Raw genomic sequence first — 11,206 nt, 5'->3', positions numbered from 1 at the left:
ACGAAGGATAAGGCGATTCTTATAAAAAAAACATACACTTTGATCTTCTACTTTTTATTTTGGAACAATATAATCTTTTTGTTAAGAAATCTGTTAAATAATAATAATAATTAGTTTTGTGGGGATTTTATTTATATTTTGTAGGGGTTTAAAACTCCACAAAATTCTTTTCAACAATATAACTAACCATGATCACTATTACCACCACCTTATTCATCTTCATCATTATTACTTCTACCTCTGTTATTTCTATTGTGTAACCATACTTTATCATTATCATTATCTCCTTTACCGTCATATCACCAATACTAATATCATCAACATTAATGTTCTCTTCTTTTATTTCTTATTCGATACTATTTTTTCTTTAAAATATATTTGTACTCTAATTACTTTTTTTTCTTGCGGCATCATTTTTATCAATAATCTTTCTTCGACTAAATCCCCAAAGTGATCCCTCAGATTCACTAGTTTCAACATTTTAGTCCCTCAAAATTAAAATTACCTATATTAGTCTCTGATATTCAGTTTTGGACACCATATTGGTCTCTGGACACATGACTAAACAACGTCATTTTATTTTGGCACTTAAACATAGGAAAAACGAGAAGAGAAAGAAGAGTTTATATGATGTGTAAATCATTATATCTCCATTCATTCTCCAAAACTACCTCGTTTTTGTCTTATTTAAGATATGAAAAGAAAATACGCTATTTAGCCATGTATCTAGCGTGGCAAGTTAGAGCTACTGAGCTAGCTTAGCATTCCTTGTTAACTCAAATTGGAAAGGGTTCAGGGACCAACATGGTGCCTAGAGCTGGATCTCGAAGACCAATATAGTGAATTTTGAATTTGAAGGACTAAAATGGTGAAAGTCGTGAATCTCAGGGATCACTATGGGAATTTAGTTCACTTAACCACCATTGCTGAAGAAATTTTTCAAAAACAAACTTATTAATAGTTTGTGGGAGTTTAAAACTCTTACAAAATATAAATAAACTCCCACAAAATTCATTTTTATTATTATTTAACAGATTTTTTAACAGAGAAATCGTATTATTCCAAAATAAAAAAGGTTGAGGTCTGAACTTTTCCTTTTTTTAAACAAGGATCGCTTTGTTTTTCGTAAAAATAGACAAAGGCGAGATTGAGTGTTTACTCCAAAAAATCTTAAGTTGGTTAATGAATGAGATAAGATGACAAACTCTAATCACTACATGCCATTGTTTATTATAAAAGTTTACCATCTGAAAAATTAAAATTTCCAAATCTATTAAAAACCTATAATTATTGGTTCATCCTGATTCTCATTTTCCTTTTTCTCCTTGAAATGGCATATGCCTTTTGCATTCTTTCTAAGAATACCTACCAAGATTGTAAAAAGCATGATGTAAACTCTACTAAAGTAGCAAAATTCCAATGAACTAGAAAGAAACCACCGCGAATCGCAATTTTTAGCTCTTATGCTTAACAATTGTGATTTTTAAAGGTGCAACCAAATCTCCCAATGCTTCGGGTGGTTGGAAAAGGAGATTGCACATCGAAAGAGGGTGACATTGTTGATTTCGTCGGAGTTGGAAATGGGCGAAGTGATATGATGGAAAGAAAGGATTAGTGGTGGGATAAAGAAAAAGATTGGCAAGAAAAGGAGGAGAGAAAAGTGATGATGAATTCAAATGGCACTACTTTAAGGTAGCGGCCGCCCTCGATTCTTCGTCCTTCTAGCTAAAACCATATGGTAGTCCTTAAGGATGGCTTTATTGGAATTTTTCTACTTGTCTTTTTTGTCCCACAGACCTCAATCCTTTGAAATCAAGATGGACTGGGGTCTCAATTTGAGGTCCAAACTCCTTTGAACGAGGATTTTGATATGTCTGCTGGGATGGTAGTGTATCCGACGTCCTCATATGGATGGTGCCCGCGTCTGGACGATGCTAGAGAGTACATACAAGAGACTATGATGTCTAACTCAGCAAAAATTTTTTAGCTGATTTTTAATAGAACTAGATTAAAAAATATATTTGAATAATATTGAGATATTTACAAGGTAGCAATATGAAATTTGGTAATTTCTTAAAAATGACTTATGAAAATTATACGTAATTATTCTTTTACGGAGTAAAAAGTTATCTTCCATGTTCAAGTTGGTTATCACTAGGAGAATGATAAAAAAAAGTAGTGAAATGAGCATCTAATTTACTTCCCAATTCGAATCGAATACATATTTCATAGACCTATATTTAAGTCGGTTGAACCTACGTAGATAATACTACATGGATCAAGTCTTGACACTAATGGACCAAATTTGTGCGGTCCAATTTCAAATTTTTTTTTATGTCTGATAGGATAATAGAACAGAATAACGGAAGTTTGTTAGAGTCACTTAGCAATTAGTTAGTAACTAGTCAGTGGTAACAAGTGCAGCAAGTCACATGTCTCAACATATGTATATAAACTCCTATCAGCTATAGCTGCTACACAATAATCACATTCTCATTCTCTCATTCATTCATATAAGTTTCATCTCTCTCTCTCTCTCTCTCTCTCTCTCTCTCTCTCTCTCTCACAACACTCTGAGCTACTGATACCATTTACATGGTATCAGAGCTCTAGGGTTCAATGGCAGAAACGTCTCAAGCGATGGCTATTCCACCACCAATAAGTGAAAGCATTGCTATAAATCAACCAGCAGCAGTGGTGCACAGTTTTTCAATCCCGATTTCAATCAAGTTAGATGAGGAAAACTATTTTCCTTTGAAGGATCAAGCTAAAGCCTCCATCAAAGCTCATGAGCTTGTGGATTTCATCAATGGAGTGAATGTTCCAACACAATTTCGATCAGAAGAAGATAAAAGAAATGGTATAGTAACTACAGAATTCAAGATCTGGAAGAGGCAAGATTCTTTCTTGAAAACCTGGCTCCTAGCCTCAATGACTCTGTCATTTGCAGCAAGAATGGTAGGATGTACAACCTCTCATAAGATCTGGCAGAGACTTCAGGGCTTTTTCGCTGCACAAATGAAAGCCAAGGTCAGACAATTGAGAGCAAAGCTCAGTAACACAAAGAAAGAAGGTACAATGGCAAATTACTTATTAGAAATAAAGAAAATTGTGGATGCATTAGTGTTGGTAGGAGCTCAAATTGATGAATCAGCACATGTTGAAGCCATTCTTGAAGGCCTCTCTGAAGAATATAGCTCCTTTATCACATCAATCAACACCGGAGACACGCCTCTCCAAATTGGATTGGAGTGTTAGAAGCAATGCTGATGGAACAAGAAGAGTGGTTAGAGAAATTCAAGAAATCAGAACCAATGATAGCAAATGTCGCACAATTTCATTCGTCTCAACAGCGTAGATACAATTCTGAATCTACCTATGATGATAGAGAAGGATATAAGAATTTTTCAAGTAATAGAGGCGGTTTCTTGCAAAGAGGATGAGGAAATGGCAAAATGAACTCTGGTCGAGCAAATTCGCGACGAGGAAGAGGAAACTATGGCAGCTATGGAAGAAATTATGATAGAATAATTTGTCAAGTGTGTGACAAGGTAGGTCACAATACTCGTGATTGCTGGTATAGATACAGTAATCAGCACAGTAGTGGAGGTGGAATCACTCAGTCAACTGGCAGAACTAGTGCTAATATTGCTACGAGCAACATTCCTGCAGATCAAGCAACAATTCCTGAACAAGTGTTTTTACGCTAATGCTGGAAGTTCTGTCTTAAAACCATTTTCTTCAAAGCACGTTTTTACGCTAAACAAATTGCTACATGTTCCTGAACTCATGAAGAATCTTTTAAGTGTTCATCAATTCATTTGTGATAATAATGTATGGCTTGAATTTCATCCTAACAAGTGTTTGGTGAAATTTCAGGATTCCAAAGAGACGCTCCTCCAAGGAACTGTTAAGCAGGGTCTATATAGTTTTGGCCAAGCTAAAGCACAAAGCCTAAGCCCAGCTGCACTCACTGCCCATGTGCAGAAATTATCCAACTTCAAGCTGTGGCACAGGGATTAGGTCACCCGGGTCTATATAGTTTTGGCCAAGCTAAAGCACAAAGCCTAAGCCCAGCTGCACTCACTGCCCATGTGCAGAAATTATCCAACTTCAAGCTGTGGCACAGGGATTAGGTCACCCTTCTTCCCAAATTCTGTCCAAGGTTCTTAATAATTGTAAAATACCCTATCAATTTCCCTCATCACTTTGTAGCTCTTGCTATATAGGGAAATCCCAACAGCTTTCTTTCCCTACTTCTTCCTCAATTTTTTCTGCGCCTTTAGAATTGTTGTACACAGACATTTGGGGTCCCTCCCCTGTCCCTTCAATAAATGGCTCACGTTATTACATTCACTTTATTGATGCCTTTTCCAAATTTACATGGATTTATATTCTTCAAAATAGATCACAAATTTATTCTATCTTCCTTGCTTTTAAGAAAATGGTGGAACTCCAATTAGGTACTAAGATAAAAGCATTACAATCTGATAATGCAAAAGAATTATTGTGTTTATCTAACTACTTGATGTCTGAAAGAATTGTGCATAGGTTCTCTTGTCCACACGTTCACCAACAGAATGGTGTAGCAGAAAGGAAGCACAAGCACATCACAACCACGGGGCTCACATTGTTGGCAGAAGCAGTAGTGCCTGTTCAGTATTGGCCTGATGCCTTCATGACTGCTGCAACCTTAATAAACCTACTGCCTACACCAATGTTAAATTTCCAATTTCCAAGCTGTAAATTGTTTGGCAAAGTTTCCTCTCTTCAAATGGTGAAGGTATTTGGCTGCTTATGCTTCCCTAACACTTGCCCTTACAACAAACATAAGCTGGAATTTAGGTCTGAGCCTGTGTGTATCTTGGCCCAGCAATTCACCACAAGGGGTTCAAATGCCTCAAAACAGATGGCAAGATTCTTATCACAAGAAATTTCATATTTCAAGAAGATCATTTTCTCTTCAAAGACCCAACTCTTGGGCTTTACTCCCCGTTCATTACCTTCTCCAGAATCACCCTTATCCTCCACCCTCCCAACTATCCCTCTTATTTATTCCACCTTGCCCAGTTCAGTTCCTCCTCACCAATCTGTTAACTCAGATCCCCAATCTACAGATTTGGCTTGTCAAGTCAGTAATTCACATGCTAACACCACTAATTCCATCAAACCTTCAAGACCTGCAGCTGTCTCCATACTCTCTGCACCATCTAACACTCATTCCATGACTACCCGTGCCAAGAATGGCATCACCAAACCTAAACTCTTCAATTCTGAACTACACTCCTTCCGTTTACCCAAAACAGCCAAAGAAGCTATGACAATACCACATTGGCGACAAGCAATGGGAGATGAATATGCAGCATTGATGGAGAATAGTACTCGGCAACTCACTGCTCTGCCTTCGAACAGACGTGCAATTGGTAGCAAATGGGTGTTTCGTGTTAAACAGAATCCGGATGGTTCCATCAACAAATTTAAAGCCCAGCTTGTTGCTCAGGGCTTCAATCAAAGGCCAGGCATAGACTTCAAATAGACCTTTAGCCCTGTTGTCAAGCCAGCCACGATTCGGGTTATTCTCACTCTAGCATTGCAAAATCACTGGCCCCTAACTCAACTTGATGTGAATAATGCATTCTTGAATGGGAGCCTGCAAGAAGAAGTATATATGAGACAGCCGCAAGGCTTTGAAATTGGTGGCTCGGAGGTTGTGTGCAAACTAACCAGGTCACTTTATGGTCTAAAGCAGGCACTCAGATCCTGGTTCAATACTCTAAGGGCAGCATTGTACACTCTGGGATACTCCTCTACCAAATCAGATGTCTCCCTGTTCTTCAAACACACTAGTGAAGCCACAATGTTCCTCCTTGTGTATGTGGACGATATTATCGTCACTGGAACTTCAAAAGAGGCTATTGCCAAATTGGTGCAACACCTTCACTCCAAGTTCTCACTTCGAGATATGGGAGAATTAAAGTATTTCTTAGGCACTAAAGTCACTCGAACATCTTGTGGAGGCCTACTACTGTCCCAGACGAAGTACATTGATGATTTGCTAAAGAAGGCTAACATGGGAGACTCTAAGGCTGCTGCTACCCCTATGACTTCTAACTTGAAGTTGACATCCACAAATGGTGTGCCTTTGAGCATGTGAGCTTATACAGATCTGTTGTTAGAAGCCTCCAATACCTCACTGTCACCAGGCCTGAAATTGCCTTCTGTGTCAACAAAGTCTGCCAATTTATGCAAGCTTCGCTGGACAAGCATTGGAAGGCGGTAAAGCGTATCCTCAGGTATCTGCAAGGCCCGAGGACCATGGGGCTTCATCTGCGCAAACCTACTTAGTTGATCCTAACAGGATATACCGACTCTAATTGGGCCTCAGACATTGAGGATCGCAAATCCACTGCTGGCTATTATGTCATGTTTGGGCCAAACCCTGTTTCTTGGTGTTCAAAGAAGCAAGCTGCAGTATCTCGTTCCAGCACAGAAGCTGAGTACCGTGGCATTGCTGTAACGACCCTATTTCTGACAGGTCCGGATCACTGCCAGTCATCAGGTGTCACTTTCCAGTAATCCTATAAAACTATAGACTCGACGATACTTACTACATATGAGCCTTTCGTACTTACAGAATCGCATTTGTTAGCTTATTTTTATCATATGCTTTCCTTAACAAATCCGTTAGCAATAAGCAATAACATTATCAGAGATATACAATATAAAATAAATACCAAATTAATAGTAAAATCAAATGGTAACAAAATTATAGAAAAAAACTTTCATACATATATACATCTTAAGTTAGTTCATACAAACTTGACATGCTTCGATATTTATATATATACACATATAGACTTATATACAACTGACAACTTTCCAGAATACCTGGTTCTATAGAAAACCCCAAAACTGGTATCCGAACTAACAGAAAAAAATAACAAACCCTATTCCTCGAAGAGCTACCAAAAGTGAGGGAAAGAAGATTCTAAGAAAACAAATACCATCTATCCTATATCATACCACTGCTGAGGCGCAAGTCTGCAGAAGATCATCTCAGGACTAGTCTCGGGCATCTCCTGTAGGGTTTGGAATCACAAGCTCTTCCAGTAGCCTTCTGAATATAACTCTAATGACGGCAGTCAAGTCGGAATCCTCCATCTGAGGGAAAAGAAAAAGGAAGGGGTGAGAATCTATATGGTTCCCAGTAAGGCGACACCGTAAAAATACGTCTCTCTCGTGAAACCTAGAGTTCTTGCTCTATCGTAATAACTCCCTTGCTAAGTCCCTCGGCTACTTCCGTATTGCGACTCTGACAAAACTCTATCTTGGCATTTTCTGTTGGGGTTAATGCCACTCCTTATGCTATTCTCTATGGCTATTATTCCTAGTTTTACTATCTTAATCTAAACTTTGGAGAAATTGTAATTATACAACTTTAAAACACAAATAAGAATTAGAGAATAAAAAATTAACAAGAAGCAAATAGCATGTAGTAGAAAGAATGAACAGTAAGCAATCACAATCAAATGCACAAACAATTTGCGTTGGTTGTCTACCCGCAACCCGACGTTACTCAGAGTAAACCCCGAATATAGTTCCTTTACTATGTCAGTTAGACACCTTGGCATTACAATTACCCGTGTCAGTTAGACCTCATCATAATAACATTTTAATGTGCATCACAGTAAGAAATAATGCTATCAGTTAGGCGAACATTCCCGCATTAGCAATCTCAAACTATCAGTTAGGCGGGCACTTTCGCATTAGCAAATTGGCACAAGGCCCATTCAACATACATTATGCTATCAGTTAGGCGGACATTCCCGCATTAGCACTTTGGCACAAATGCCCATTCAAACAAACAGTTCTCATGAATCATTATCCATTCATGATTTTATTTTCTTTCTTTTCATCATGCCTCCATATCACCTTATAAATACGCATACCTCCGCATCACCATGTTACTAAGCATACCTCTGCATCACTATATTACTACGTATACCTCCGCATCACCTTTTAACTTTAAACCTTCCTAGGGACAACTTACATTCTTGTTCATTTTCCTGACTTGTCTAGCCTATTACCTTCTTAGCGACCAGTCTTCAATTTAATAATTAATATAACAAACGAACTCAGATTTGCGCAAGCTTTATGTCCACGCATTCGTATCGAACTCAAGTTTCATTTGGTTTATATTGCAAAGCATTCTTGCTTCCAGAACAAAGGTTATGCTTATTCTGTTTTGAGAGGTTTCTATTTGGTTAACCGGTGAACCAGTTAACTTTCAAAGTGCATAACTAATTTTCTAGAATAGCCATGGCTCTAAAATTTGAACTGAATGAAGTAGACACCCTAATATCTCATTTGGTTTTGGTTTCATCACAAAATCTTTTCTGCCTTAGGAGATATCCAACAAGAAATTCGCTGCTCTAACTTCGTAAATCCTGTTTAGCCTTTAATGAGTAGTAAAATGTTAAAGCCTATAACTTTTAATCCTTAGCTTCTAAAATTCTAAAATTTTGAGAAAACAAAATATACATCATAAGGGTTCTATCAAAATATGTTTCACTCAATTTGGAGTTTAAGATCAATACCAGTAACTCAAACAAGTCACTGGAATTATCAGCGAGTTGCAGAATTGCATGTCAATAAAATAGTGAACCTTCCATTTTGTAAACTTGCATATTTAATTCTATAGAAATGGGATTACCCCAAAATTTGGACACACTTTTACTCATATACCAATATTTCGACTCTCTTTGGTTTCAACCCAAAAACCCATCAGAATCAAAAGTTGTGTAGGTTGGAAGTTGCTAATTGATTAATTCAAAAACAAACTTTTTAGCAGAAACTATTTACTTTCAAACATTTTTATCTTCCAACCTACCCATCAGAATATTCTGAAAATTTTAGAGGATGATCTACCCCAAGGTTCTGAAAGCCGAACCGGTCATCGAACCGCTTTAGCTACTAGTTCATTGATTTATTGGTCCAATCGGTTCAACCGAGGTTCAACTGAAAAAACCATTTTATAATAAAAAATAAACTATAAATAATCACCATAAAACATAAATATAGTCTATATAAAGTATAAACCTTAAAATGTCTTTCAAACTAAAAGCATTATATGAATATCATCAACCAGAGTATTATAATCTTATCAAAATACAAACTCAAAAGTTAAATAACAACAAAAAATATGCTAATTTACAAAGAATAAATATGCTAATAATCACATATTCTAGAGAGATGCCCACCAACATACATAAGAATTAATTTACAAAGAATAAATATGCTAATAATCACATTCTATTTGATCTACACAATTTCATTTATGCAAGTGTTTTGCAGTAAGAAGGCAATAATAATCCATCATATGTAAGTCCAAACAAGCAGCAAATCAAAAGAGTAAATAAATGAAAGAAATATAAAAGCAAGTATATATACCTCAAAAAACCCCTCATGTAAACAATGGGAACCATGTTTATTTACGATGAGTTGCTTGCAAGAAATTAAAATGTGCAGATACACATATAGAGTAGGTAGAAAGAGATATAGAGAGTAGACTAAAAAAGTCTAATTTGGTGATTAAACTGCAGCATTCAACAAAGTAGCAAGACCTCTTCTGCAATTAAACTCAACCTAATCACTGAGTCAAACCTTCTCAAAACATATCAATTATCAAAATTTATCACAATCTAAACTCATATCTAACAAATAGCTCAAAATTTCAGGCCATCAACAACACAGGCAACAAAGATCAAACAAATCATCAAATTGTTGTTCGTAATAATAACAATACATGTTGCAATTGCTCAGATACATTCTTTTAACTTTAACAAAAACTTCATTCAACCCAAGAGAGGGATAATAAATCATGAATCTTCCTTAGCAAATCCAAATCAGCTATAATACTAAATTGTACCTTCTGATTTGGCAACTAATAAAATATAACAGAGAAATAAAATCTGAAAAAACCAGAATTAAAGAAATAAATCAGCAACAGAACAAATAAATTAGAAAAAATTCATTGAATGAATCAAAAGCATAGAATCAATCCTAAACCAGAATTAATAAAAAAAAGAACAAAAAATTCAAAGTAAAACCAAAGAATCAAGAACAACCCAACCAAAGAACAAATCAGAATCAACAATGGGGAGCACTACGGAAGAATAAAATTAAATCAGAACCAAACCAACAATCAGAATAAAGAAGTTCAGAATAAAAACAAATCAGAATCAAGCTGAGGTTCCATTACAGTTTCAAATGCAAGGAAGGATGACGGCGTTGGAAACGGAGAGATGGCGACGGAGGCAGGAACAGAGATGGCGCCGGCGACGGTGGAACAGAGCTTCGCGACGGAGGCAGGAGGCGAGCTCGATGACTATGCTTCCACTGCTGAGAGTTTGAGACGTTAGCTGAGTGAAGGACCGAGTGAGCTTCGAAGCTCCAACCGGCGACGGCGTCAGGAGCAGTCCGGCGGCTGAACGAAAGGGAGGGACTGAGCTCGCCGGCGTTGAGAGGAACGGCCAGCTCGAAGGCGATGGGAGGGACGAGGGATGGTGTGCTGCTACGCCGTTGGAGAGTTGGAGTGAGTTAGGGTTGGTAAATGGTAAGGGTTGGGGGGGTGGGGTTACTGAATGCTAAACGGCTGCATTTTCAGCATTTTTGGGCAAAGTAAAAAACCGGCCGGGTCTCGGTTCAGTTTGACTGACCGATTACTGGCTGGTTTAGCAGTTCAAAAATGGTTTTCATTTTTTTCGGTTTTTTCATATAACCAAACCGTAATTTTCATTGGTTTGCGGTTCGATCGGTCAGTTCGAACTGATTTTCAGAACATCGATCTACCCTCATCAAGGATTACCAGAGAATTATTACCGGATTTTTGAGTGGCTAGATTTTGCCCAGAAATTTGTGTAATTTGCTACCTAATTTCATTAACTATATCGGCAGAATTTGGCTTAGGTTCTAACTAACCATTTTGGTTTCTTAAGGTTCTCATCATCTCTTAATCATCTTCATCATTATCAAACACAATCTAACATCATAACTAGCAGCAATTACTTATTTCATCATCAACAAACGTCATTCACATAAACATAAACATACAATTACACTAATCTAACCCCTACCTCGATGGAGTTTATCCTTTCTCAAGAAATCGGTTCTAGCTTCCTCTTCCTCCTTCGGTTAGCTTCACTCC

At 37.3% G+C, this 11,206-nt stretch overlaps 1 long non-coding RNA gene across 1 annotated transcript; it reads right to left on the bottom strand.

The window, feature by feature from the left end:
* Window positions 1–6,766: 6,766 nt before the first annotated feature.
* On the bottom strand, window positions 6,767–10,668 carry LOC112784559 (uncharacterized). Its single transcript, XR_003193942.3, has 2 exons — window positions 10,262–10,668; window positions 6,767–7,161 (listed from the first exon to the last, which is right to left on the bottom strand). It is a non-coding gene; the product is annotated as an uncharacterized lncRNA (long non-coding RNA).
* Window positions 10,669–11,206: the final 538 nt, after the last annotated feature.

Source organism: Arachis hypogaea, chromosome 20 (assembly GCF_003086295.3).
Source record: "Arachis hypogaea cultivar Tifrunner chromosome 20, arahy.Tifrunner.gnm2.J5K5, whole genome shotgun sequence".
Classification (NCBI taxonomy): Eukaryota; Viridiplantae; Streptophyta; class Magnoliopsida; order Fabales; family Fabaceae; genus Arachis; species Arachis hypogaea.
This window is presented reverse-complemented; position numbering and strand designations above follow the sequence as displayed.